General features: G+C 38.7%; 1 long non-coding RNA gene across 1 annotated transcript in view; it reads right to left on the bottom strand.

The window, feature by feature from the left end:
• LOC101902904 (uncharacterized) overlaps positions 1-25,933 on the bottom strand; it is a 168,305-nt gene that overhangs the window by 95,840 nt on the left and 46,532 nt on the right. Inside the window, exon 2 of the long non-coding RNA XR_001502343.3 lies at positions 4,178-4,253. This is a non-coding gene — a long non-coding RNA (uncharacterized lncRNA). The remainder of the gene's footprint in view (positions 1-4,177; positions 4,254-25,933) is intronic.

The raw sequence follows: 25,933 nt of genomic DNA on the forward strand, positions 1-25,933 counted from the left end.
AAGTCCAGAAAGTACAGATAGTCCCATACAAGATAAACACAAGGAGGATTATGCCAAGACAGACATTAATCAAATTAACAAAAATTGAAGACAAAGAGAAAATGTTAAAATCAACAAGTCAAGGCAAAAAAATAACATCTAGGGGAATCCCCTAAAGTTATCAACTGATTTTTCAGTAGAAACTGTGCAAGCCAGAAAGGAATGGCATGAAACATTTAAAGTGATGAAAGAGAAAAGCATGCAACCAAGAATACACAGCAAGGCTCTCATTCACAGAAAAATCAAAAGCTTTACAGACAAACAAAAGCTAAAAGAGAATTCTGCAAAACCAACCCAGCTTTACAACAAATGCTAAAGGAACTTCTCTAGGTGGAAAAGATAAGGCCACAACTAGAAACAAGAAAATTACAAATGGGGAAGCTCACTGGTAAAGGTAAACATACAGGAAAGGTTGGAAATCATCCACACACATATTTCAAGAATATAAATGCAGGTTATTGGAAACACATTTGAAAGTAAGAGACCAGGAACCTAACACAATTTTGTATGATTATAGACTACTGTATCAAAACCTCATGGTAGCTGCAAACCAAAAACCAACAGATATACACACACACACACAAAATCTAAATCTAACACTCAAGATAGTCCTCAAGTCACAAGAGAACAAAAGACCAATGCAAGAAAAAAGACCTGCAAAAACAAATCCCAAAATAACAATAAGAACACACATATCAATAAGTAGCTTTGATGAAAATGAATTAAATACTCCAACCAAAAGACACAGAATGGCTAAGTGGATACAAAAACAAAACCAGTATATATGCTGTTAACAAGAGACCCACTTCAAATCAAGGAACACATACAGACTGAAAGTGAGGGGGAAGGTATTTCATGAAAATGGAAATCAAAGGAAAGCTGGGTAGCAATACTCAAATAAGGAAACATTCTCATTTACCACGACATCAAAATAAAACAAAATACCTAGGAACAAATCTAGCTAAAGAGATAAAAGACCTATACTGAAAAGCATAAGGTACTGATGGAAAGAAATCAAAGATGATATAGACAAATAGAAAAATACAACATGTTATTAAATTGGAAGAATCAATACTGTCAAAAGCAATCTACAGATTGACTGGAATCCCTATCAAATTACCAATGGTATTTTTCACAGAATTAGACAAAAAAAAATTCACAATTTGTATGCAAACACAAAAGACCCCAAATAGCCAAAGCAATCCTGAGAAAGAAAAACAAAGTTAGAAGAATCAGGATGCCTGATTTGAAACTATACTACAAAGCTACAGTCATTTTAAAAAGTATGGTACTGGAACAATAACAGAAATACAGATCAACAGAACAGGATAGAAAGCCCAAAAATAAACCCACACACCTATGGTCAATTTACCTATAACAAAGGAGGCAAGAGTATACAATGGAAGAAAAGACAGTCTCATCAGCAAGCAGTGCTGGGAAAATTGGACAACTACATGTTAATGAATGAAATTAGAATATTCTCTAACACCATACACAAAGATCAACTAAAAATGGATTAAAGACCTAAACATAAGACGAGATATTATAAAACTCTTTGAGGAAAACATAGGCAAAACATTCTTTGACACAAATCACAGTGACATCTTTTTTATCCACCTCCTAGAGAATGAAAATAAACAAATGGGACCTAATTAAACTTAAAAGCTTCTGCACAACAATGGAAACCAATAAAGAAAATGAAAAGACAACAGAAAAAATGGGAGAAAATATTTGCAAATGATAATCTCCAAAGTTTACAAATAGCTAATATAGCTCAATATTAAAAAAAAAAACAAAGAACTCAGTCAAAAAATGGGCAGAAGAGCTAAACAGATATTTCTCTAAAGAAGACACACTGATGGCCAAGAGGCACATGAAAAGATGCTCACCATCATTAATTGTTAGAGAAACGCAAATCAAAACAATGATATGTCATCTCACACCAGTCAGAATGGTTATCATCAAGAAGTCTACAAATAATAAATGCTGGAGAGGGTATGGAGTAAAAGGAACCTTCCTATACTGTCGGTAGGAATGTAAACTGGTACAGCCACTGTGGGCAACAGTAAGGAGGTTCCCTAAAAAAACTAAAAATAGCAACTATATGACCCAGCAATCCCACTCCTGGGCATGTATCTGGGAAAAAACATGGTTCGAAAGCATATATGCACCCCAATGTTCTTGACGCACTGTTTACAATAGCCAAGACAACAAAGCAATCTAAATGTCCATCCACAGAGGAATGAATAAAGAAGATATGGTAAATAAATACATAAAAAAGAATGAAAAATTGCCATTTGCAGCAAAATGCATGGACCTAGAAATTATCATACTAAGTGAAGTCAGGCAGAGAAAGAGAAATATCATGATACCACTTCTATGTGGAATCTTAAAAAATGATACAAATGAATTTATTTTAAAAACAGACTGAAAAACAACTTAAGGTTGCCAAAGGGGAAGGGTCGAAGGGGGAAAGATAAATTAGGAGTTTTGGATTAATACACTACTATATATAAAATAATCAATATGGACCTACTGTATTGCACATGGAACTCTACTCAATAGTCTATAAAAACCTATTTTGGAAAAAATCTAAAACTATATATATATATATGAATGTGCAACTGAATCACTTGGCTGTACCCCTGAAACTAACACAACATTGTAAAACAACTATACAACAATATAAAATAAAAATTTTAAATGTTAAATAACATTTTCATTATGCATAGGAAAAACTTAATCTCCTTCCTTTGGCTGGGAACACATATACACAGCCATTGTAGGTAAATTAAGAACATTCTTCATGTTTAGTCTCTCTTAGGGTTGGAGATTCTATCATTCTTTTTTTTCTATCATTCTTTTTTGTCATTCATACAGTACTTATGCTACATTTAAGTCTATTTCTCTTCTGTCCTGAAGATGGACAAGAACTGGCAACCATCATCTCCATAACAAGAGCCTTCCTGTACCTGAAGATAATGTTTAATCCCTGATCAGTTTTTTTATCTCAAGAACAAAAAAAGTAACTTTTTTTGTGTTACAAAAATATGATTTAATGTTGATCTACATGTAACATCCTAGAACTCTAAGGAAGTGAGGGAAGAGGAAAGGAATAATCAAAACAAAGGTTTATATATATAATATATTATACATATTATTTATATTATTATAATATATAATATAATGATATATATTATATATAATATATAATACTATATAATAATATAGTATTATATATAATAATATATTATATATATATAACAAATCAAAAACAAAGGAATAGCAGGCCAGATAAAATAGGAAATAAAGGCTACATGGAAAGAATTAAACATCCTTGACGGACTCCAAAAATAGTATCTGAGTGCTCATTATTTGCAAGGCACTATGTAGAGGGCTTTATGCAGTTGTCGTATAGCTAACACTTAACTGAATGTGTACCTCATGTCAAGCATCATTCTATGTGCTTTTCATATATGAACTCACGTAATGTACAGTCTTTACAACATCGCAAGTATAAGATATTTCCGTATTTCAGATAAGGAACTGAAACAGAGGCTTGTAACACCTTTATATTCTTAGTGCATTCTTTTAAGGACATCATTATTCCTATTTTACACACGTAAAAATTGAGTATCACATTAAATAACTCGCCCATGATCAAAAGAGTTGGTAAGTCAAAGAGCTGGGTTTTAAACTAAGAATTCTCTGATTCCAAAGTACTTTCTGACTACATGTTTAACTTGAGAAAAAAGAAAATACTAACAACAATAAGCACAATAGAGTATATCACATGCTAGTAGGCACTATTAAAAGAGTTGGGGAAATGCAACTCAAACACAGGAGGTCCTGTTTCAGAGCTATGCTCTTACCACAACACTATATTGCCCCTTGTAATCAAAATATATAATGGGAGCAACTGACTGGGGTCATGAAAAATGAGAATGGTCTCACCTGTAAATATATGCTGGTACTGCCATATAACTAATACTTGTTGAACACTCACTAAATAACTTCTGGAAGACACTGTAACATGTGACCTAGATCCCCCTCAGGAATGAAGGACTTATTGGACTAGTTGATGGGAGTTCCAAAAGAAGACAGCCCTCAACTACCAGGTCTCATTGAAAAAACTTACCTGTGGGGTTGGCTGAGGTCTTCGCTGGGATGCAGTGCAGCTCATTTCCTACAGGTGTTAATCCAAAGAGTAATCCCTAATAAATAAGAAACATCCTGAATGTTAACTTTGACCTGAGAGTTTGTTTCCCTAGGAACCCAACCTGAAACAACATTTCACAGAATCTCATTTAACTCTCACCATCCTATGAATCAGACGCTATTATTCTTATATACTCATTTTACAAACGAAAATACAAAGGTTTAACTTTCCCAAGGTCATAGAGCTGGTCAAGGATGGAAACAGAATTTGAACAGAGAAGTATAATTCTAGAGGTTATACCCTAAATTTCTATAAAACTGTATATATAGAGACAGAATCTATATATACAGACTGTTTATGTTGAGACTTGTCATTAGTTCAACATGTATTTAACACGGAGGGGAAAGAGGCACTGTGAGGACTCTAAGATCTTAAAGGGAAAAGATATCTAACATTTATGTTTAAAGCATAGGCAAGAATAATGTTAGCAGCTGGAATGACCTGAAATGTAAACCAGGTGGCCTGAAAAGGAAGACTGGTCAAGAAAATAGTCAAACAATTTTTACCTCTATGGCTTCCACAATTTATTTAAGAAGAACAAACGAAGGACCAAAAGTTAAAAAGTTCCCATATGAAAGAGGAGAGGAAAATGTTCAATTAAAGATAAACCTTACACATTAAATAATCTTAAATTCAAAGAGAAAAGGCTTCACTCTCCAATATGCAGTGTTTATCATTTGATACATCTGTCTAAGCATCTTTCCTCATATGAGAGAAGTTGAAAACACAAAATGGCATATGGACCGGACTTTAATGAGAAGTTACAGGGTATGAGTTCAGTTCAGTCGTTCAGTTGTGTCTGACTCTTTGTGACCCCATGAACCGTAGCACGCCAGGCCTGCCTGTCCATCACCAACTCCCGGAGTCCACCCAAACCCATGTCCACTGAGTCAGTGATGCCATCCAGCCATCTCATCCTCTGTCATCCCCTTCTCCTCCTGCCCTCAATCTTTCCCAGCATCAGGGTCTTTTCAAATGAGTCAGCTCTTCGCATCAGGTAGCCAAAGTATTGGAGTTTCAGCTTCAACATCAGTCCTTCCAATGAATACCCAGGACTGATTTCATTTAGGATGGACTGGTTGGATCTCCTTGCAGTCCAAGGGACTCTCAATAGTCTTCTCCAACACCACAGTTCAAAACCATCAATTCTTTGGTGTTCAGCTTTCTTTATAGTCCAACTCTCACATCCATACATGACCACTGGAAAAACCATAGCCTTGACTAGAAGGACCTTTGTCAAAGTGATGTCTTTGCTTTTGAATATGTTGTCTAGGTTGGTCATAACTTTCCTTCCAGTCTATCTGTTCACAATATTCTAAGAGATGTGGGGCAGTGTTAAAAGATGGGGTGGGGAGAGAGGAGTTAAGGCCATAGTTATGGCCATAGCCATAGCTTTTGCCTGAGTTATACTATTCAATCACAGATTTCCTCCAATGTTAAAAATTTCCAAGTACTATTAGCCATCTTAATTTTCTCACTTTTTCCAGAACAGATAAGATTCAAGACATAAATCCCTTGACTCATATGTAAGCTTAAATTGTGCAGAATCTATGTTTTAAAACTACACTTTTTTTATGGGCATGAAAATTTTCCTGTATTTCCAACGGAAGGAAGGGGAAAATTACAACTAAAATAAAAACCAATATTAAATTTATTCTCAGTGCTCACATGTCCTGGGCACATTTTTTATTTCACTCAAAACCTAAAGCAAATTTAAAATACATTCAGAACATGAGAGGGCCTGAAAAACCAAGTTCAGAGAAAATGGGATGCAGTTAGCAAAGATTACATGCATCAGTGAACTGTACTAAATTGAACACTTTTAAATGCCAGAGATTTTCTCTGTGAAACTGGGGGGTTTGAAAGGAAAATCAATAATGTTGGGAAAGAGAAACCTTCTTCACACATCTCTAATTAGTCATGGCAGAATCTGGTGGATTTCCATATTACAACTGGATCAAACTTGTGAAATTGGTTTTGATCCCAGACTCATTCAGTACATCTTCTAGAAGCTCCACTCAAGACAATCAAAGGCTTTTCAACCTTGAATGATCACCAAGATCACTCTTTCAGTGTGCATCCATCCTATATTATGTTCAATGTCTGTCTAATGTTGCCTCCAGCAAATCTCCCTGGAATTACCCTGAAAGAGCTCCATTTATTAGAACAGGCAAAGACTCTTCAAAACTGGTCAGCTTCAACTTTAGCTTAAGCCTTCAAAATCTGTATTAGTAAGTGAAACCAGGCATAAAGAGGCATAGTTCTTCATATCTTTTATTTTTTTAATAAGTAAGATAAATATTGGCCATATTGTTTACATTAGGGCACAAAGTCTTCTGTAAAGTCACCACTTAAGTTTAACAATGAAATAGGTGAAGATTTTCTGTATTTTTCTAAATAATCAATATCAAAGCTGCTGATGCAAATTTATTTGAACCCCAGGGAACATATCCTTTGAAATTCTGGGAAATTTTTTAAAACAGTGTGCAAATCAATAAGTGGACAAAAACATCTCTGTCAATGTGTTCATTTTTATTTGGAGAGGAAATATATCTTTAAATGTAAACTCTCACTCCCTCTATGAACCCTTTCCCCAAATCATTTCTTTTACAAAAGAAATTCATGACAGTCATATGAACGTAAAACAGTCTTTCTGGCTATAATTAAAAGTGGTGTAGATGTCACCTCCCTGAACAGGATGACTTCTCAAGCCCAAAAGCCAGCCTTCTCAGTCTTCCTGTTTCTAATCTTTTGTAATACTCTCATGCTTTTCTCTTTTCCTATCATTTCACATCCAGTTTTGGAACTTTAGCCAACTGGTATGGTTTGAGGGCATTTTCAGAAGGGATTCTACTGGCCTGGTTTGGTTGGTATATGTTGTTTTGAATGGGATGCATCATGAGATTAAAATATATTTTTTCATTACTGCCTATTTTCACAGTCCACTGAGCAAAAACACAAAGCAATTTTTTTCCTTCCCTCATTCTCCCCTTCTCCCTTCCTTCTCTTTCTTCCCCTGTGGAGTTCAAATTAAAGAAAGGTGAAAATTGAAGCTGTTGTAGGCAAGGCGATTGCAACATGCATATTTGATTTTTATGATGGATCTAAATTGCTGAATAAGGCCATGGAACAAAGGGAGACTGCGGCTTCCTGCCCATCACATGCAGCCACTGAATGCAGAACAAAAGCTTCGGCCATTAGGGGCTCAGCAGGGAGACACATTATATAAATGACTTTGTCTTTTCTGTCCCCTCCCCCCCACTGGGTGCACTGGACAGGGATGAGGGTGTGGGGTGGGGTGGGTGTGTGTGTGTGCACGCGTGCGCGCTATGATTTCCCAGGGCAGGAGATAATAAATCCTGGCAGCAGCAGTGGGAATAGAAAACATACAGCATGTTATGATTCAAAAAGGCCATGCTTTACTCACTGGACCAGTGCAGCTCTCAACCCTGTGGTCAGAGCATTGCTGGAGACAACTACTTTCCTGAGGAAGTTGGTGTCTTTTCAGAACAACTTATAGCTTTTCTCTTAACTACTTTGTTTCTTTCGTCAGGAATGATGAAGCATAAAGAAAAACACTTAAGAAAAAATATAAAGGCCTACTATTCCAAGGTAATTGCCATACATGCTTAAAGAACAAACTGATATACAGTTCGTTGTGACACTAGTTTCCCAGGAAGCTCCTATTTTTAATTCTTCCTTCCAGACTCAAGGTTTTTCTTTGGCAAAAAGGAGAACATATATCAATAAAAAATCATAAGCTATCACATAGCTGAGTCAACCTGTTTTTAAGAGGCCTCCTGAGGTGGTGACCTGAATAGATGCTACTGTTTTTCCTGGCTTGAAATAGCAGTAATGCTATACATATACATTCAACAATCTTTGTACAGACTTTGTTCTGAAGGATTTTAGTAAGCTTCAGAGAGGTGAATCATTTTATTATTTCTAATATTACTGTAAGAGGTAGGGATTAAAAGAGATTCTCTTGGCAAGTTCTAGGTGGAAGCACAGAGTGATTAAGTATATGAGGGTGATACAGTAAGCTGGAGGCAGGCTAAGAGTGAAACCCAGGTCACTGGATGCTCACTTCAGGCCTAACTATCACGTATGTTTCATGAGAGGAAATGACTCAATGATATGCTTCTATTTTTTAGTACAATTCAGAAATTATTCTAAGATGTTCTGACAGTCCTCCTACTCTCAAATGTAGTAGAGAAAGCAGTCCCACTGCGAACCAAAGTAACTGAAAGTCAGTGTCAGGTGCTACAGAACCAGAACTGAGGGTTCTTGGTGAGACTGAATTCCAAAGACAAACTCAACATAGGGCATATACATCCTTAAGCAGCCTAAAGATGATGGAATTGTGTAAAGCTAGCTAAACAAAATGTCATGAGGTAACTGCCATTTGTCATACACCTTACTTCCCTGTCTCAAAGTGGGCAATTCATTTGAAATAAAGTAGAATCATACCAGTTACATGAAAGCTGAGGGACAGACTGTGGGTTGTTACTGTAGAGTAATTCAGTTCTGAGCCACACAGTTCACCAAGCAACCTTTTACAAGTTCTTTTGGATCTTACTTTAAGATGGTTAAATTCCTTCTAACTGGGTAGGAAAAAAATCTCTCAATAAAGACTGCTTAATGGATTAGGATGATATTGACACTTATGCTTATCAAAGGTTTAAGCAAATGGGATGAATAAATGGTTAAAGGGAGTCCCCTAAAGCTACATGTTCAGAGGTAGGGGTTAGTAGTACCGATGGATCAGTATATTGGAGAAAGTGAAAGAAAGAAAGTGAAGTCGCTCAGTTGTGTCTGCCTCTTTGCAAACCCATGGACTGTAGCCTACCAGGCTCCTCTGTCCATGGGATTTTGCAGGGAAGTGGGTTGCCATTTCCTTCTCCAATATTAGAGAAAAGAATGCTAAATAGTTATTCATTTCTTTATTCATCTACTCTATTATCAAATATTCATTAAGGGCTTACTAAGATTCTGCCTTAGATAATAATTCTATATGTGGTTAGGGGTGGTGGTAAAGATATTACATAGTTATACAAATATCTACATAAATAAACATCTGGCAAGAGATATGAAGAGAAAGAGCAGTGCTCTATGAGAATATTAACTGGTAGGACCTACCTCCTCAGCAGGGGGTCAGGGATGGCTTTAATGAAGACAAGACAGTTAAGCTAAGCCCAGAAAGAAAAAGTTAGATATGCTCTAATTACATTTTCATCTTCTGAGGTACATCTCAAGATATCAATTAAATACGAGTGTCAGGAAAATGATGTATTTATTTAGGTTTACTTATACACTACTGGTAAAGAACTCAGCTGCCAATGCAGGCGACCTAAGATGAGGGTTCAATCCCTGGATCGGGAAGATCCCCTGGAGGAGGAAATTGCAACCCACTCCAGTATTCTTGTCTGGAGAATCCCATGGACAGAGCAGCCTGGCAGGCTACAGTCCATAGGGTTGCAGAGTCAGGCGTGACTGAGCATGCATGCATGCATACCTTCACATGGCATTTATCCTATCAAAGAAGAAAATTTTCTTACTTTACTTAAAAGTAAAACAAAAGACAAATTTGGCAACTTAAATTAATTTTAGAGTAAAAGTCAAAGGCCAGAAGGCTACAGTTGTACTGTACAACATGGTAGCCACTAGCCTATTTAATTTTAATTCAAATTTAAAATTAAGTTCTCCAGCTACATTAGCAACACTTTCAGTGTTCAACAGCCACTATATTGGACATCATTGCAGCTACAGGCTATTAAAATTTAAATTAAATTAAACTAAGCATTGAGTTCAGTTGTACTGGCTATAGTTTTGAGCGCTCAATTTCAAGTGAACAGTGGCTATCAGTGGACAGCACATATAGAACATTCCTATAACTGCACAAACTGCTATTGGGGAGCATTACAAGATTATCTAGCACCTTACTGATGCTCTAATTTCACTTTCTACCATCCTTGTTTATACCATCCTAGCCATGCTGGGATCTTTGTTGCTCCCCGAGTATACCAGGTATGATCCTGCCTCAGGACCTTTGCATAGTTTATTCCACACCTTCCTCTCCAGTCACATATAACAGTCTCCAGCTGCTGTCTGTATTCTTAGCCATAACAGTTTTCTTTCTATATTCCTCATTTTCCAGGTTTCCTTTTTCTCTGCTGCTGCTGCTGCTAAGTCGCTTTAGTCGTGTCCGACTCTGTGCGACCCCATAGACGGCAGCCCACCAGGCTCCCCCGTCCCTGGGATTCTCCAGGCAAGAACACTGGAGTGGGTTGCCGTTTCCTTCTCCAATGCATGAAAGTGAAAAAATAAAGTGAAGTTGCTCAGTCGTGTCCAACTCCCAGCGACACCATGGACTGCAGCCCACCAGGCCCCTCAGGGCTTTGCAAATATTACCTTTCCTTGGAAGGCTCCTCCTTCCTTAAAGACCTTTCCTTCAAATATCAGCTTATTTATTATCTTATCATCAAGAAAGCCTTTTCTGACTAGGTCACATTCTCCTCTTACAAACTCACATCCTTTTCTTGCATAGTGTTTATTATAATGACAGGTTTACATTTATTTATGTCATTTTTTATTCATATCACACTCTTCATATCCACTGAGAGTTCCATGAGAGCAGGCACCATGTCTGTTTTTGATCACTGATGAATTCTTAAAATGTAGCAGAATGCATGGAACAAAACAGGAGTTTAATAAAAATCTATGATTGAATTATCAATGGATGAATGCTTGGGGGAAAAATAGCCAATGGTCAGTTAAAATATACATGCTGTTTGTGCTGCTTCCGTGCATGTTAAGTACCCAAATTTTAAGATTATAGATAGTAAGCAAAAATGAATGATGGGAAATGTGATGTCAGAGTGTGAAATACTTTAGATTGAAAAAAAGTAATGCTCTCCCAAGTATTAGGCTTCCCTGACAGCTCAGTTGGTAAAGCAACTACCTGCAATGCAGGACACCCCGGTTCAATTTCTGGGTCGGGAAGATCCCCTGGAGAAGGGACAAGCTATACCCACTCCAGTATTCCTGAGGTTCCGTTGAGGCTCAGCTGGTAAAGAATCCACCTGCAATGTGGGAGACCTGGGTTTGATCCCTGAATTGGGAGAATCCCCTGAAGAAGGGAAAGGCTACCCACTCCAGTATTCTGGCCTGGAGAATTCACTTCACTTCACTGCTCTCCCAAAAGATACTATAATTAGTTTAGGCATAATTTGTATTCTTTTTATTTATCTGAATTTTCAAGTATTTCTCCATCATCATGCATTGGTATTGTAAGGATGTTATTTTTTAATTGCAACATAAAAAATTATACTTCAATGCATCACAAAGCCAAACTTCTTAGGAGGTACAGTGGTTAAAGTGCTTCCCTTGTGGCTCAGCTGGTAAAGAATCTGCCTGCAACGTGGGAGACCTGGGTTCAATCCCTGGGTTGGGAAGATCCCCTGGAGATGGGAATGGCTTCAGTATTTGGTATTCTGGCCTGGAGGCTTCAGTATCCTGGCCTGGAGAATTCTATGGATTGTATAGTCCATGGGGATGCAAAGAGCAGGACATGGCTAAGCGACTTTTCTCTTTTCACAGTGGTTAAAAATAAGAGTGCTTCTTTTTTTCCCTGCCTGACAAACCAGAGATGAATTCCTCATTCTGAAGTTTGCTGGTTCTGTGACCTTAAGCATGCCACCTCACCTTGCCTCTCTGAACTGCGCCTTTCCAATGAAGATAACAGTAGTATTCACTATATAGGATGGTTGGGAAGATTAAATAAGATAATGGATATAAAACATTCAACAAATGGTAGCTTAAAACATATATGCTGAAATGGCCATATTTAAAGTGTCATGGCTACGTGAGCAAAGATCTCAATAACTAGTTCATTTCTTAATTTGAAAGTAAAAGATTTTGGGTTACAAATTCCAAGTTTGGCTTCTCATACCGGATATGCTCTCAAGGTACCTTTCTTTTGAATGTGACTGGTCCACATACTCTAGGAATTCAAGTTAGCACCAAAAATTAAATTTATTCATTTATTCAACAAGTACTATATGTCTCCTGTATATCATGCACTGGGTTAGGGATGATAAAGTTAGTAAGATAAAATATATTACTGTATTTCTTTCAACCTAAATAACCAACATGATATCTAGGTGAGCACCTAAGATGAAAATTTAGTTACCAATTGTCACAAACTATTTGCATTATACTGGTACAAAAGTATTTGAATAAATGATTTTTATAGATGTGTGAAATGTACTTTCATAAGGATATTTCTTAGCACTGTGTTTATACTATTGAATATTTAAGTGCCCAATAATTGTGGATTAGTTACATAAATGATAATAAATCCCTATAATGAAATACTATATAACTATTAAAAATGCAGCAGAAGAAGTACATTCACTAGTTTGGAAAGATGTTTATGACACATTGGTAAATCTGTTTAGATTTTAAACTTGAAAAGGTTTCAAAGTTGCATATTTAATAAGAATCTAGTTATTAAAAAAACTCCATGCTGCTGCTGCTGCTAAGTTGCTTCAGTTGTGTTCGACTCTGTGCGACCCCATAGACGGCAGCCCACCAGGCTCCCCTGTCCCTGGGATTCTCCAGGCAAGAACACTGGAGTGGGTTGCCATTTCCGTCTCCAACACATGAAAGTGAAAAGTGAAAGTGAAGTCGCTCAGTCATGTCTGACTCTTCGCGACCCCATGGACTGCAGCCTACAAGGCTCCTCCATACATGGGATTTTTCAGGCAAGAGTACTGGAGTGGGGTGCCATTGCCTTCTCCGAAAAAACTCCATAGTGTATGTCTATATAAGCAAAATGACAGGAAGGACAACATCAAAATGTCATCGTTTCCTATATCAAGTTGTTCACAAATATGACTAAATATTAAAACCAAGAGAGGAATTGAAATAATAAACTGATATAGGGTCACAATTAGAAATTCTGATTTAACTGATTCTCTAAGGGGCCTAGGTGTCAATATTTTAAATAATGCATTCTAGGTGTTTCCAACATGCATCTAGGATTGAAAATACTTTTTCCTAAGTAGTGGGACTATATTTTATTTTATCCATTTTTCTAAATTATATACATGAGTAGTATAGATTATTCATGCAACAATGAAAAGTTATGTCACAAGCAGAATACTGTTAATATTACTACAGGTTGCCAAATACTGAATTAGGATGTAGAGTAAGGTTCCTCATTTTGTAATGCTTGATTTTAGCTAGTTATCTCTTTTCTTTTTTTTTTTTAAATGATGAGTTTATGGTGAAACTTGCCTGGTAATAAGCATCAATTTTATTATATAAAGGAACAATTGCTGGCTTTATTGATTTGTTGAATGTCTGTTTATTATTTTTTTTCTTCTAATTTCCTTTGGTTTTGTTCTTTTTTCTCCACCCTCTTCAGATGGATGCTTAGATCATTGAGTTTTCAGCTTTTCTTATTTTCTAATATACACTTCTATAGCCAAAATTTTCCTTCTAAAAATGTTCTCTTTTTCTTCTAAGCATGATACTCTTTTCTAGTCTAAGTCCATAGTGATCTGAGAATATACTGTTCTTTTTCAATATTTTGACTTTTTCTGTAATTTCTAGTGATAGAACTACAGTCCAGTTTTTAAACTATTCTGTGTGCATTTTTTAAAAATGGGTATTAAAAGTCAAACAGAGAAAGACAAATATCATATGATATCACTTACATATGAGTCTACAAAAAAAAGATACAAATGAATTTACTTACAAAACGGAACAGACACAGAAAACAAACTTATGGTTACCAAAGGGGATAAATTACAAGTTTGGGATTAACAGATACTATTATACATAAAATAAACAAAAAGGACCTAGTGTATAACATAGGAATCTAATATTAAGTATCTTTTAATAAACTATAACAGAAAAGAATCTGAAAAAGAACACGTATCTAAATGTATCTAGTCACTTTGCTGTACACCTGAAACTAATACATTGTAAATCAACTATACTTCAGTTTTTTAAAAAATGGGTATTATGTAGTTGTAACATGAATTCTGAAGTTTTACAAGTCACAACTGTTAAGTGAGTTGTTCACATTTTCCTTCTGTTAATTTCTGTCTGTTTATTCTAAAAGTCATTGAGAATGGTGTGATAAAATCACTCACTGTGATCATGAGTTTCCGTATTTCTCCTTTTTGTCTCATAAAGTTTTGTTTTCTACAGTTTGAGGCTGTGTTATTAGGGACATACTTACTTAGAATTATTTTAGCTTCCAGGTAAATTAAGTATTTCGTCAATAAATGTCACTATTTACAACTAATGATACTTTAAATGACTTCATATGATCTTAATACAGCATTCACATATTTCTTTTGGTTACTGTTTAAATTTTTGGGGACACTGTATTATTGACCCTAGTTCTTCACCCCTTCTAGTGTCTACATCCTTTGCCATGGGACTGCTCTTCATTCCACTAGAGGTGGAGTACCTCCCTGAGCTTTACCTTTGGGTTCAGTCATAACATTTATTTTGGCCTTGAGATGTTCGTAGCTACACTGCATACAGAGATTTGAAATGTGCTTGTTCAGTAGAATTTGCTCATGCTTCTACCATTGTCATGTCCAGTGGCTACCACTCTTGTGTTCCCAGTGCAGGGGACCTGGCTTCAATCCTTGGTCAGGAAACTAGATCCCACATGCCACAACTAAAGTTCTTATGCCGCAACTCTCAGATGGTAAAGAATCCATCTGCAGTGTGGGAGACCTAGACTCGATCCCCGGGTCAGAAAGATCCCCTGGAGAAAGGAATGGCAACCTACTCCAGTATTATTACCTGCAGAATTCCATGGACAGAGGAGCCTGGCGGGCTACAGTCCATGGAATCACAAAGAGTTATACACGGCTGGGCAACTAACACTTTCTTTTTTTTTTTTTTTTAATTTTATTTTATTTTTAAACTTTACAATATTGTATTAGTTTTGCCAAATATCGAAATGAATCCGCCACAGGTATACCCGCGTTCCCCATCCTGAACCCTCCTCCCTCCTCCCTCCCCTACCCTCCCTCTGGGTTGTCCCAGTGCACCAGCCCCAAGCATCCAGTACCGTGCATCGAACCTGGACTGGCTACTCGTTTCATACATGATATTATACATGTTTCAATGCTATTCTCACTTTCATGTCACAACTAAAGATCCTGCGGGAAGAACGAAGATCCTGACTGCCACTAAGACCTGGCACAGCCAAATAAATACATGTTTTTAAAAATAAAAAGAAGAAAACAAAAATATGTCCTGATTGTACTGCTGGTCCAAGGAAGAGGACCTAATCTGGACTCAAATTCCAGTTTGCAGCCAAGCTACGTCTATCAACTCATCCAAAGATGTATGAGAAGAAATACTTTTGTTTCAAGCCACTGAATCAGGGGCATTATTGTGGCAAAAGTGAACCTATATAGATGGTAAGATGTAAGTGGGTGCTCCAGGAGTAAAAATCTACTAATAAAATATAAAATAGTAGATTTGGAACCAGAAAGCAGGTAGTGAGGAAACTTTAAGAAGAAGCTGTAAAAATAGCAAGGAAATCTTTAGTGAAGACTGGGGAAATTATGACTCATGCAATGGCAAAATATTTTGTAAAAATGCGGCATAAGATTACCTGACAGAAAATTATGTAATAAACATAGGGTAGCTAATAAAAGACTGGGGGAGTATAATTTGAGGGAAAATATTAAATGCACAAAATGTCTTGTTTCTAGTTGTATCTGGTCAGATGAGAAAGTGGTAACTTGATGAAAAAAAGTGGTCTCTTTAGAGGTAGAATTAAACAGACTACAAATTGAGAAGACATTTCAAGGTTAGAAAATAAAACTTTATCAAATAAAAGCTGAAGCCATTAAGAAACGGCTTCAGGGAAAAGACCAAATCCAGGGTACCAAGTAAAGAATAAATCAAGGGTATGGCTATTAGATCTTATGGTAAGACCCCTGGAAGAACTGAGGTGGTTATCTTGCAGGTCATCTCTACTGGGGGAGAAAAAGGTGACTTTTAGAAATATAAAAGGCACAGTCCCACAAAAGTGTGATGCATACCGAGTACCTGTAATTCAAATACAGAGAGAAGAACATGTCTCAAAAAGAATTTTGGGGGTGGGAGAGGATCAAGATGGGGAAGGAGTAGGACATGGTGCCCATCTTTTCCCACAAAAATATTAAAAATACATCTATAAGTGGAACTATTGACACAGAACATCTACTGAACACTGAAGGAAGACCTCAGACTTCCAAAAGGGCAAGAAAACCTCCATATAACCAGGTACAACAAGAGGAAAAAGAAAAAAAGAAGGAATTGGGACAGCCTGCCTGCCAGGGAGGAAGCTGTGAAGGGGGATAGTTCCAGCACCCAGGGAAGTCTCCTCATATGCAGGGAGATCAGCCTGGATGAAGGGGGAACTCTGGAGCCTAGGAGGAGAGCACAACAACTGTCTGTAGAAGGCAAAATGGGGAGTAATATGCACAGAAGGTCAGCACCACTGCCCTGGACTCCCCAGCCTGACAGACTCATCTGTTAGTGGGGATGGGGGTTGGAGACTGGGTCCTCTCCCAGTGCATGGAGAGAACCAGAGTTGGCTGTGCTGAGGAAACCCGAAGACACTGGAATGTGGCAACTGAGGGTGTGCTCAGAAGGAGCCTGGGCCACCAGAGAGGCAAGGCATCATTATTGTGGGGTGCATGAGGAGAGGGGCAACTACCATAAGAGGTTCTTTCCCTGTGAGCACTCCCAGTCAACAGGACACTACCTACAGGAGCACTGGGAGCAGGCGCAAGTCACTGCCACCACTGTGGGCTCGAGGAGCAGACACAGGCAGCCACCATGAGACGCGTGTGCAGGCACCAAGCGCTGCCCCTGCGGTCCCGAACACACAAGGACCACCATGCCTGCCCATCCCTTTTCAAGAGCTTCACGGCCAGCAGATACTGAGGAAAGAGGCTGCAAACATCCAAACTAAAAACAGCCTCTAGATTCTAGAAAAGTTGGCCAAATAGAAGGACTCCAGCTCTCCTCCTCTCACAAAAACACCAAAATCACAACTAACTACTGAAAAACCATCAGCAAAAGACACTGGAATCCACCAAAAAACATATTTTACATTCAAAGAAAAAAAAGAAGCCAAAACAAGAGGGTTCTTTCACGACATGATCAAATCCTATAAACATCTGGTAGGCAACACAGACTAGAAAATGATTCTATCACAGAGGTGTTCCCACCTAAGAGACAGTCCTGAGCCCTACATCAGGCTCCCCAGCACGAGGATCTGACACTGAGAGGAGGAACCCACGAGCAATTGGATGTGAAAGCTAGTGGGGCTTAAGTGCAGAAGCTCCACAGGGCTGGGGAAAACAGGGACTCCACTTTTGGAGGGTGCACACAAGGTTACACATGTACTGGGACCCAGCACAATACAGAGCAATAACTCCATGGAAGCCAAGGCTACATCTACTTACTAATCTCGAAGAGGCTCCTGGGGAGGTGATGGTCAGCTGTGGCTCACCGTGCAGGCAAGAACACTGAGGGCAGAGGCCCCAGAGAATACTGCTCAGTGTGAGCTCTCCTAGAGGTCACCATTTTGTCATCAAGGGATGCAAGACCTTGCCCCACCTAAAAAACTAAAGGCTCTAGTGCTAAAACACCTCAGGCGCAACAGCAGGACAAGAACACAGACCTGCTCACCAGAAGGCAGGGTGCTAAAGCCACACTGAGTTCACAGACACCTCTAAACATACCCACTGACTCAGGCCTGCCCCTCAGAGGGACAACACCAGTTCCATCTACAAGTGGACAGGCATCAGTCCATACCACCAGTAAGCCTTCACAAGCCTCAGGACTAACCTCATCCACCAGAGGGCAGACCCTAGAAGCAATAGGAGTGACAATCCTAAAGATGCAAAAACAGTCAAATATACAAACATAAATATATATATATAAAATTAGCAAACCAAATCCAACAATACATTAAGAGGATTATATATTCTGGTCAAGTGGGATTTATCCCAGTCAGTTCAATCGCTCAGTCGTGTCCGACTCTTTGCAATCGCATGGACTGCAGCACACCAGGCCTCCCTGTCCATCACCAACTCCTGGAGCTTATTCAAACTCATGTCCATTGAGTTGGTGATACCATGCAACCATCCTGTCACCCCCTTCTCATGCCTTCAATTTTTCCCAGCATCAGGGTCTTTTCTAATGAGTCAGTTCTCTGCATCAGGTGGCCAAAGTTTTAGAGTTCCAGCTTCAACGTCAGTCCTTCCAATGAATATTCAGGACTGATTTCCTTTAGGATTGACTGGTTGGATTTCCTTGCAGTCCAAGCGGCTCTCAAGAGTCTTCTCCAACACTACAGCTCAAAAGCATCAATTCTTCGGTGCTCAGCTTTCTTTATAGTCCAACTCTCACATCCATACATGACTACTGGAAAAACCATAGCTTGGACTAGAAGGACCTTTGTTGGCAAAGTGATGTCTCTGCTTTTTAATATGCTGTCTAGGTTGGTCATAACTTCCCTTCCAAAAAGCAAGCGTCTTTTAATTTCATGGCTGCAGTGATTTTGGAGCCCCCCAAAATAAAGTCTGTCACTGTTTCCATTGTTTTCCCATCTATTTGCCATGAAGTGATGGGACTGGATGCCATGATCTTAGTTTTCTAAATGTTGAGTTTTAAGCCAACTTTTTCACTCTCTTCTTCACTTTCATCAAGAGCTCTTTAGTTCTTCTTCGCTTTCTGCCATAAGGGTGGTGTCATCTGCATATCTGAGATTACTGATATTTCTCCCGGCAATCTTGATTCCAGCTTGTGCTTCCTCCAGCCCAGCGTTTCTCATGATGTACTCTGCAAATAAGTTAAATAAGCAGGGTGACAATACACAGTCTTGACGTACTCCTTTCCCGATTTGGAACTAATCTATTGTTCCATGTCTGGTTCTAACTGTTGTTTCCTGACCTGCATACAGATTTCTCAGGAGGCAGGTAAGGTGGTCTGGTATTCCCAGCTCTTTAAGAAGTTTCCACAGTTTGTTATGGTCCACACAGCCAAAAGCTTTGGCATAGTCAATAAAGCAGAAATAGATGTTTTTCTGGAACTCTCTGCTTTTTCAATGATCCAACAGATGTTGGCAATTTGATCTCTGGTTCCTCTCCTTTTCTAAAACCAGCTTGAACATCTGGAAGTTCACAGTTCACATATTGCTGAAGCCTGGCTTGGAGAATTTTGAGCATTACTTTACTAGCGTGTGAGATGAGTGCAAAATATTCAGATTCAAAAAGATACATTCATCCTAATGTTCACTGTAGCACTATTAAGAAATGGAAATAACCTAAATGTCCCTCTACAGAGCAATGGATAAAGAAGATGTGGTACTTATATATAATGGAATATTATTCAGCCATAAAAAGGATGAAACAATGTCATTTGCAGCAACATGGATGAACCTAGAGATAATCATTCTATATGAAGTCAGTCAGAAGTAAGTCACAGAAAGCCAAATATCATATGATATCACTCATATGTGGAATCTAAGTTAAAATACAATACAAATGAACTTATTTACAAAAAAGAAAGAGACTTATGGATATGAAAAACTAATTTTTGGTTAATCGTCAAGGCTGTATATTGTCACCCTGCGTATTTAACTTATATGCAGAGTACATCATGAGAAATGCTGGACTGGAAGAAACACAAACTAGAATCAAGATTGCCGGGAGAAATATCAATAACCTCAGATATGCAGATGACACCACCCTTATGGCAGAAAGTGAAGAGGAACTCAAAAGCCTCTTGATGAAAGTGACAGTGGAGAGTGAAAAAGCTGGCTTAAAGCTCAACATTCAGAAAATGAAGATCATGGCATCCGGTCCCACCACTTCATGGGAAATAGATGGGGAAACAGTGGAAACAGTGTCAGACTTTATTTTTTTGGGCTCCAAAATCACTACAGATGGTGACTGCAGCCATGAAATTAAAAAACGCTTACTCCTTGGAAGGAAAGTTATGACCAACCTAGACAGCATATTCAAAAGCAGAGACATTACTTTGCCAACAAAGGTTCGTCTAGTCAAGGCTATGGTTTTTCCTGTGGTCATGTATGGATGTGAGAGTTGGACTGTGAAGAAGGCTGAGCGCCGAAGAATTGATGCTTTTGAACTGTGGTGTTGGAGAAGACTCTAGAGAGTCCCTTGGACTGCAAGGAGATCCAACCAGTCCATTCTGAAGGAGATCAGCCCTGGGATTTCTTTGGAAGGAATGATGCTGAAGCTGAAACTCCAGTACTTTGGCCACCTCATGTGAAGAGTTGACTCATTGGAAAAGACTCTGATGCTGGGAGGGATTGGGGGCAGGAAGAGAAGGGGACGACAGAGGATGAGATGGCTGGATGGCATCACCGACTTGATGGACGTGAGTCTCAGTGAACTCCGGGAGTTGGTGATGGACAGGGAGGCCTGGTGTGCTGCAATTCATGGGGTCGCAAAGAGTCAGACACGACTGAGCAACTGATCTGATCTGATCTGATCTGAAGAGGAAATGTGGAGAGAGGAAGCATCAATCAGGAGGTGGGATTAATATATACATGCTACTATATATGGCGCTTCCCTGGTGGCTCACTGGTATAAAAAAATCTGCCTGCCAATGCAGGAGAGGCAGATTCAATCCCTGGGTTGGGAATATCCTCTGGAGAAGAAAATGACAACCCACTTCAGTATTCTTGCCTGGGAAACTCCATGAACAGAGGAGTCTTGTGGGCTACAGTCCATGGGATCATAAAAGAGTCAGATATGACTTAGAGACTAGACAACAACAACTACCATATATAATACAGGTAATCAACAACGACCTACTGTATAGCACAGGGAACTCTACTCAATATTCTGTTATAACCTATATGAAAATAGAGTCTGGAAAAGAATGAATATTATGTATGGGGTTGGCCAAAAAGTTCATTTGAGTTTTTTGTAAGATGTTATTGAAAAATTCGAATGGACTTTTTGGCCATCCCAATACTACTGAATCACTTTGGGGTATACTTGAAACTGACACAAAATTGTAAATCAACTATAATCCAGTAAAAATGTTTTTTAAAAAATTGTGAGTGTTGTTTTTGGAATATAGTTGATCAGAATAGAATCTAATATGAAACTCCAGGCAGTTTTTGAGAGAGATAAATCAGTAGAAGCACTGCCATCTTGAAAAAAAACAATTATATAGTGAGGTGTAAAATGGAGAAGGAAATGGCAACCCATTCCAGTATTCTTGCCTGGAGAATCCCATCGACAGAGGATACTGGTGGGCTCAAGTCCATGGGGTCACAAAGAGTTGGACAGGACTGAGCAACTGCATGTACAAGATGTAAAAAGACTTTTGGACACCACTACACACCTGTCAGAATGACAAAAGTCCAGAACAGTGACAATACCAAATGCTGGCAAGAATGTGGAGCAACAGAAATTCTCACTGATTGCTGGTGGGAATGCAAAATGGTACAGCCACTTTGGAAGGCAGTTTGACAGATTGTTACAAAACTAAACATACTCTTACTGTATGACTCAATTGTATTCACTGGTATTTACTCCAAGGAGTTGAAAACCCATGTCTACAGAAAAATGTGTGATACAGATGTTTATAGCAGCTTTACACATAATTACCAAAACCTCGAGTAACCAAGAGTCATTCATTAGGTGAATGGATAAATAAATTGTGGTATATCCACACAATGAAATATTATTCAGTGCTTAAAAAGAAATCAGTTATTAAGCCATGAAAAGATATGGAGAATCTCAAATGGATAATCATTAAATGAAAGAAGACAATTTGAAAAGGCTTTCTACACACTATATGATTCCAACTGTATGCCGTTCTAGAACAGGCAATGATGGAACCAGCAAAAAGATCAGAGGTTGCCAGGAGAAGAGGAAGGAGGAATGAACAGGTGGAACACAGAGACTTTTTAGGGCAGTGAAAAGACTCTGTACATATAATGGTAGATACCTATTATTATACTTTTGACCAAACCTATGAAATGGACAACACCAAGAATGAACCCTAGTGTACACTGTGGGCTTTGTGATAATGCTATGTTACTGTAGGTTCATCAGATGTAATAAATGTACCACTCTGGTGGAGGACAGTGATATTGAGGTAGAAGTATGCATGTAGGGAAGGGTTATAATAAGAAAGCTCTGTACCTTCCTCTCAATTTTACTATGAACCTAAAACTGTTCTAAAAAGTAAAAGGTCTCAAAAAAAAAAAAAAAAAGACTTCTGTGGCAAAAGGATTCTAGGAAGATAATGAGTTGAAAATACTATACCAGGAATCTCTCTCCCCACCTAGGTGACAATTGCAGTGACAGAATATGTCTAATGTAACAATTTTGGAACTATGGAGTCTATTTGAAGGCTAGTAACTTTCAGATGAAGGCTTGGACAAAAAACAGCAGTTAATTTTGTTATAGTAGCCATCCCACACTCCCTAGCCCCATGGCAAGCAGCCTAGCTTATGTTCCACATAGCAGCTTTTATGTAGCCTGTGAGAGTCACAGTGGGCAATAGGGAACCTGTCTTCAAATATTGGGGACATGTGCTCCAATTGCTGTCTGGTGCTCCTCATAGTAGAAGGACAGATGAAGATTTAGGTAGCCACTACTGTAAGCCTTTTCCTCCACATGAAGTGACTGCCAGTGGATTTAAAGGACTCACACACTTTTCTCCCCCCTTATTTTATCCCCTTTGGAAACCACATATTTAGGAAATTCAAAACTGACTGTATATACAGAATTTAGAAAGTTATGGCATAGGCCCAGCAAAAGATGCAGGCATAGAAAAGACCCAACACAAAATCATGTTTTGTCCTGGCATCCAAGCTCACTAATACAATGGTAAAATGATCTCAACAAGGGTGCCAAGATTGTTCAGTAGGGGAAAGGACAATCTTTTCAACAAACAATGCTGGGAAAACTGGATATCCACATGCAAAAGAATGAAGTTAGACCTTATTTAATATTATATCCAAAAATTTTGAGTTCAAAGTGGATCAAAAACTGAAACATAAAATTTAAAACTATAAAAGTCAGAAGAAAATATATGACAAAAGAGTCACGATCATGGATTTGGCCATGATTTCTTAGATGTAACACTAAAGGTACAGAAAATTAAAGTATAAACAAACTGGACTTTATGAAAATTAAAAACTTCTGTGCATCAATGGATACTATCAACAGACTAAAAACTCAGCCTACAGAAAAGGATATTCATTATGAAATCTCTGTCTAAAAACTATTATCTGACTCATCTGTGTAAGTCTCTTTCTATTGGGTGTTGTTTCTCTTGATTTTCTATCATCTTTTCCTGTCCCTGTTTTTTATTCTGAATGAGCACCAGTCAGTGTATATAAACAACTGCAGAGAGACAGTTAGCAAACTAGGATTATTTTATCTTCCACTATGAAAGACTTGACTTTATTTTTTGGAGTGGGTAAAGACACTAGCAATTTTGTGTCATCTAAATCAGAACAAAATTTGAAATAATGTGAAGCTGGTTTTCAATCCCTGGGTAGGCTGGCCTACTTCAGGTTCATCTTTCCTCGTAGACTTAATCAAGTATTGCTCCCCCTCTTTGTAGGCTTGAACTCCAGGTTTTCCCACAGGTTTCAGGATTCTGAGTATCTTTATTAGAAATGACAGATAACTTGGATCTGCAGAAATGGCAGACATGCCTGGGGAAAAGCACTTCTAAATGCCAGATTTATCACTCTTGCATGAACTCTGAGGTGGTCTCATAGGTTTCCACTATATCATTAGCATTAGAAGGCCTTCAACAGATTTTTTTTTTTTCTATTTCATCCAGCTTTTCTAATTATTCTTAGATGGGGGGATGGTCCAAATTACTTTGTCTGCCATCATTACAAGAAGCCAAACTCCATACCTTGTTTTTTAAAAGCACATTTAACTGTCAAAGTAAATTTTCACAAACTGGTCTGCAGATCATTTATATAAGTATCATCTATGATGCTGGTTTAAAATGCAAATTCCTGAGGAAATCGGCCTAAGATGGTGGAGGAACAGGACGGGGAGACCACTTTCTCTCCGACAAATTCATCAAAAGAACATTTGAATGCTGAGTAAATTCCACAAAACAACTTCTGAATGCCGGCAGAGGACATCAGACACCCAGAAAAGCAGCCCATTGTCTTCTAAAGGAGGTAGGAAAAAATATAAAAGATAAAAAGAGAGACAAAAGAGGTAGGGACGGAGATCCGTCCAAGGAAGGCAGTCTTAAAAAAGAGAAGTTTCCAAACACCAGGAAACACTCTCACTGGCGAGTCTGTGGCGAGCCCTGGAACCTCAGAGGGCAACGTAACAGGGAGGAAAAATAAATAAATAATTAAAACCACAGATTACATGCCCAACAGTAACTCCCAGCAGAGAAGCAGCGCAGAGGCCTGCATCTACCACTAGCAAGCGGGAGCTGGGCATGGAGGCGTGGGCTGCATTGCTTAGAGTAAGGAATAGGCCTGAATGCCCCAAGGGCAACCTGAGGGAACTAACTCGAGATAGCAAACCAGACTATGGGATAGCTACCCCACAAAAAGCCCTAAACTAAGACACCGCCAGGCCCGCTCACAGAACAAAGGACTGACTAGAGCTAGCTGGCTATGGACCAGCCCATCCCCCACCAGAGACAAGCAGGTGAGGGCAGCCAGAGCCAGAAGGGGGCAATCGCGGCCCCAGAGAGGTATCATCTACCAAACTGCAAGCAGGCTTCATTGCTAACCAAGACGTCTTGGGATTCTGGACGGTTGACATCCACCTGAGAAGGTGCGCCAGTTGTATACCCAGAAAACCGAGTGGCAGGGACGGGGGAGGTGATAAGTCACAGCAACCGCACTCACCAAACACCTGGTCACCTGAGCTGCTCCAACCTTGGAAGGGCACAAAATGCAGGCCCAAGTGAGTCTGCACCTCTGAGGACTACCCAAGTGCCTGAACCTGAGCGGCTTAGACCTGGGAAGTGCTTACAACCAAGGGCTGGCCTCAGACAGTTCCCAGCAGAGCAGCCTAGAGCCTAAGCAATATACACAGGGAAAGCACACACGCCGTGAGCGGGGGCAAACCCAGTGTGGCTGAGACACTGCAAACACTCCCCACACACACCAGTGTTATTTGTTTGCAGCGTTCCTCCCTACCCACAGCACAACTGAACAAGTGAGCTAAAAAAGTGTTCACCAAAGCCCCCCTTGTGTCAGGGCGGAAATTAGACACTGAAGAGACCAGCAAACAGAAGAAGTTAAAACAGAAGGAACTGCCTGGGAAGTGACAGGTGCAATAGATTAAAACCTTGCAGTTAGCACTGACTACATAGGAAGGGGCCTATAGGCCTTGAGAAGTGTAAGCCGGATCAAGGAACTATCTGAAAATGAACTGACCCCACACTGTCTACAACACCACCAGAGAAAGTCCTAGATATATTTTTTACTATCATTCTTTAAATTAAAAAAAATAATATTTTTAAGTCCTCTATTACTCCTTTAATTTTCATTTTTATAACCTATTATTACTTTGAAAAAAAAAAGACCCTATTAAAGCAAATTTTATATATATATTCTATAATTTTTTCTTTTTTTTTTCCTTTAAAATT

This window comes from Bos taurus, chromosome 18, assembly GCF_002263795.3.
Source record: "Bos taurus isolate L1 Dominette 01449 registration number 42190680 breed Hereford chromosome 18, ARS-UCD2.0, whole genome shotgun sequence".
Lineage (NCBI taxonomy): Eukaryota > Metazoa > Chordata > Mammalia > Artiodactyla > Bovidae > Bos > Bos taurus.